This window comes from Pinus tabuliformis, chromosome 8 (genome assembly GCF_031772625.1).
Source record: "Pinus tabuliformis cultivar Carrire ecotype Pingquan chromosome 8, CPIR1, whole genome shotgun sequence".
In the NCBI taxonomy this organism is placed as follows: domain Eukaryota; kingdom Viridiplantae; phylum Streptophyta; class Pinopsida; order Pinales; family Pinaceae; genus Pinus; species Pinus tabuliformis.
In genome coordinates this window covers 1,565,515,171-1,565,520,104 of record NC_142294.1, presented here as the reverse complement: position 1 = coordinate 1,565,520,104, position 4,934 = coordinate 1,565,515,171, and the positions used below count along the sequence as shown (strand labels likewise).

The following is a 4,934-nucleotide window of genomic DNA, read 5'->3' as shown; positions in this document are numbered from 1 at the left end:
GATGGATAAAGGTATGGTGGGAGAAAAATTGGAAAAATGTAGTGGGTTGGGGCGATGATACATCCCTATTGGTTGTACGATAGTGGGAATAACCCTAGGGCGAGCGATCACCCTAGGGGGGGAAATTGGAATGTTGAGGGTGGATGATTGGAACAATGAGAAGGGCGGATGGTTAAAGGGGAGGGGTGGGAATTGGGAAAGGTTTGGGGAGTCAGTTATAGGCATGGGAGAAGTACTGATTGGAGAAGTGCTCCCAATGCTATAGTTTCTTTCATCGACATGCTCATCAAATAATTGGAGTCGACAAGTTGGCCTGTCAACTGTAACAACAAAAAAAGTTCATATAGTTATGCCTATGCATTGCAAATGATAGTATATCATATTTCACATGAAAAAATGCATAACATCAGATTTACCATTTTTGTGTATAATAGAATGTTGCACTAACTCAGGCATGTGGTCCACAGTTCTTTGTCGTTGAGAAGACAACTCCAGCTGTTCATTCATGCTCTTTTTTTTTGCACGAACTCGTCCAACCCTTTCAAATTGTAGTTTATCTTTCCCTGCATTTGACTTGTGACCAAAACACCTTTTCTTATTGACTGGGCTCAAGAAACTATGTTTTCTCTTGGTAGTGATCTTGGATGGAGTTATAGTATTGAAAAACATTTTGTTGTATTCTTGACATACTTTGTCTACCAAGTTGTTTAATGCATATGCCTGTTCCAAATTTGTAGGTATTATGGATCTCAATTTCTCATGAGTTGATGAGTTAACACGTTTCATCTCATCATCTTCAAATAATGCACTATCTGGTCGTACATTGGTTGTTTCAACATTATATGAGAAATTATCTAAATTATCATTGCTTGTTTCATTATGATAATTTAGAATGGGAGGAGAATCAAAGCATGGTAGAAGCTCTGTTTGGATTTCTGGGCCCAATATAGGCGACTCATTCAAATCAAATAAAATTCTAGGAATTTCTGTAGTAGGATTAGTGACATTAGGGAATACATTTTCACCCAAGCTAATGTTACTTGCCAACATCTCAACTTTCAATACATGTTTACAGATGTTTCCATTTAAGGCCCACTTGCAATTACAAAAGTGTAGAGTGGAATCTTTATATATGACATTGTACCAAATATCACGAGTATTGTTATTTTGGCTACGAACCCAATAATCGTTGTTACTCTTTTCATCAGGCACACAATCTTCATTTGGGATTTGGTTAGCTCTACACTTGGATGAATTCAACTGTTCCTCAATTTTTCTGGGTCGTACAAAACCAGCTTCTTTTAAACGTTGCATATGATTGTAATATAATACAACCTTTGTCAACAACACATAAATCAACCAATCAACCCGCCTATGGCATGCATTGTTTTTCTCACTTAGGTACCTCTGCTTGATATACCGATGGTAAGACTCAATTGCATTATTTGTATTTTGATTGGAATGTGGAAAATTTCTGTACGCTTTTGCCCACATATCTGTAGAAATAAATTTATTGGTTATGAATTAATAACTATACATATGACATGCAAAAAGGAGTCATTAAAGCCACTTATAAGAAACTTACATATTTTGTTGTTGGCTAACCAAGTTGCTTTAAAATATTCCAAAAACTTTGTATGGTCACTGAATCCTTCAAATAAATTTTCAACTGCCTTTTTTATAGATTCATCATCTGCACATGTGTGCATGATTTCTCCTAAAGCACGGAAAATTCGGATTTGGTTTTCCCTTCCTTGGACTTTGTTTCCAACATTCTTCAACCATGCACGACGGACATGCCACACACATAATAATATTGTACAGTTGATTGAAGACCTGGAATAACATAATTTTTAGAGAGAATATACATTAAGAATATTTTTATGTCTCTTATAAAAAGAATAAACACATCACCTTAATGCTTCAATTTCAGCGGTAGCATCATCTGTAATGAAGGCTTTAACATGCCAATCTGGTTGCTCTTTCTTCCCAATGGCAAAGAGAGTTGACATCCATTTACAAATATCAACTATAGTATTGCGTGATGATATCACCCAAGCTACTGGAACCCCATTGTGATGTTTGTCGAAGACCATTAAAGTGTAAAGTTGATACTACATTACAAACAAAGTACATAATTATATTTATATAAGATAGAAGCATTAAAATGGTGTTGAATAAATGAATTAGATTTAGGGTAATTTTGTACTCACCCCGTACTTATTTGTACCAAATGTTGAATCCATTGAGATTATATTGTTGTGAGAATATTTTAGCATCATTGAACGCATCCACTTTGTCTGTATGCCTATGATAAAAGGGATGTTTTCAGCAAGATCTTGTTTCTGGTAGAAGAAAAAGCTCTCAGTGTGTTCCTTATACCAACATTCTACACTGATTGGATCACTTTGATCTTTAACATACTCTAGCCTTATGGTATCATTGTAAATGTTTAATATATCTTGTCTTGTCATGTATGTATCTCGAGATGTCCCTGTGTATAACTCACCGAATCCATCCTTCACATCAGAGATGAACTTATCCCATATCATAGTGGGATTAAAACCTCTTTGGATTAAATGTTGGACAATAGATCGCATATCCCTTGTTAAATGTGGTGCATAACTGAATCTCATAGGCCTACCGATTGCATCTTTTCCATGACAAACAACATTGGATTTATCAATATGCCTACATGCAGTATATATTATTACAGCATCATCTGGTCTAAGTTGAAGTCGTCGCACAATGAAGTGACATTGGCAACCAACTTTAATACTTTCACGTTGATTGTGTTTTTTGTTTTGATCTGAGGATGCACTCATAATTCTGTTGTTGCACTCCGGACCATATGCACACCAATAACTATATATAAAACAATTACAACAAATTAGATATAAAATTTATGCATATTGAAAAGAATTATACATATATTGAAAAAAGATATAAAGACTCACATCATGTACTCTAGATATGTTGAAAAATATGTTTTTCCGATATCCTCTGCTTTTTTACTTCGTTGAGAAGCAAGAAGAAATTGAGTGGGTGCCCGTTCACTCGATTCCTCTCCTCTTATAAAATCATCAAGTCGACAATATGGAATAATTGCAACTTGGTCCCCATTAATCTCTGTCCATGTTAAATCTTCTGCTGAAAATTCAATCATATCCTCCGGGTCTTCAACTTCCAACTCATTAATCCTCTCCCACTTCTTCATTCTTCAAATACCTATAAAAATTGCATCGAAAATAATTTGGTTTGAGTAGATATTATGGTCTTGATTAATGCATATCACTAAGAATAGCAATCACATTTTTAGGTAACTATTTTATACTTTTCAGGTAAACCACTTTGGTAAAGGTAATATTTGGGTCATTAATCAACTTATAGATTTCATGCAAATTTAGACTAACCATGTATGACATATGATGTCTTTGTGGAGGTGGTGTCACCATGTTGGTCTCATGGTACAACTTGTGATGAGTGGTTGAGGTGGAAGGGGTCGAAGGGAAATACAATTATAGATTAGTTAGGTTTTATGTTTTTTTAAATCTTAATAAAATGAGATATGCTAAAGTAGTGTCTATTGTTATTGATTATGAATTGATATCTATTATTTATTAGTCATCTAATTTATATGGTTGCAATAGTTTCATTGAACTTTTCTAATCAAACATATTGTTTTTCAAAAACACAAGCTTTGGAAGTAATTTTTTTTTACTTTGATATATATTGATATAAACTTTGCGGCTAGTTGTAAGAATTAGAATCCTACTTTTGTCGGTACATTTGATGAACTCAGTAGGTTATTTATTTATTCAATATCTGTGTGCTTTTATTAAAATGTGTTAGTTGTATTTCTTTCTCCACTTATAAATAAATGTTAAGAACATTAATTTGGCTCCTAAGACATAAAACTTAATAAACCATAACCGGTTTTATATCATTTGGTAACAAATTTCAAAATCTCAATGACAAATACGTGAATTATTTCCATTTTAGTATAACAAAATTTCCATTTAGATATTAACAAGAGTATTTTCGGAACATATTTCAATTTGTACAAAATAAATTATTTTATGGCCCCTGTGGGGAAATTTAGTTTGTTCAAGTTATGATTGCTTTTATGTGTCTTCCTTCACTTATGGTGTGAAAAAGTAAGCTCAAATAAACTATGAACAAAAGCTCTTGAAACTTGATGCCCTTTGTTCAAAGTCCCACTCCTAATGAAGTAAAAATGCTTTGGTTAGTAAAAAAATATGTGTGGATTATGGACCACTTAAGTTATGTGACTTGTGAAAAATAAAAAAACAAATTAAAAACGATGTCACACTTCGTTTCTCTTAAGAGGCTAGCTATAAACTTTCATTCACAAATATGTAGTGTTCAATTAAAAAAACAAAATTATATCTTGAATAAGTAAAAACTTACATTACTTAGGGTTATTTGTTTAGCTTACATCATTATGGGTAGATAAAATTTGGATACTAAAAAAATAATTTATTGATAGTCCACCAAAAAAATCTATTACTCTACATATATTTGTAAGTCATTAACTTATAACTTTATCTCCTTAAGTGAATTTATCATTTCAAAAAAATTTCATATCATAATAAAAATTTTGTTCATAAGTTTCATTAGCAAACCAAAAAGAATTTCATTTCTGCAGTAATCATATAAGAAAAGTTTTGTCCCTAACTTACGAATTAATCAATAAGATTTATCTTGTCTTGAAGATGAATCATAATAATTATAATTAGTTCTAAAAAAAACTTCACAAAACTTCTTCAATGTAATTACTGCAAAAAGTTTTGAAGATAAATCATAATAATTATAATTAGTTCTAAATTTAGAAACTTACCACTTCATCAACATAGATTACAAAAACTTAACTTTAGAAACTTAGCACTTCATCACATAGAGTTGTTCTTTAT

General features: G+C 32.2%; 1 long non-coding RNA gene across 1 annotated transcript; it reads right to left on the bottom strand.

Annotated features, from left to right (window-relative positions):
• On the bottom strand, positions 1-4,442 carry LOC149241989 (uncharacterized). Its single transcript, XR_016245687.1, has 3 exons — positions 2,214-4,442; positions 417-2,114; positions 1-320 (listed from the first exon to the last, which is right to left on the bottom strand). It is a non-coding gene; the product is annotated as an uncharacterized LOC149241989 (long non-coding RNA).
• Positions 4,443-4,934: the final 492 nt, after the last annotated feature.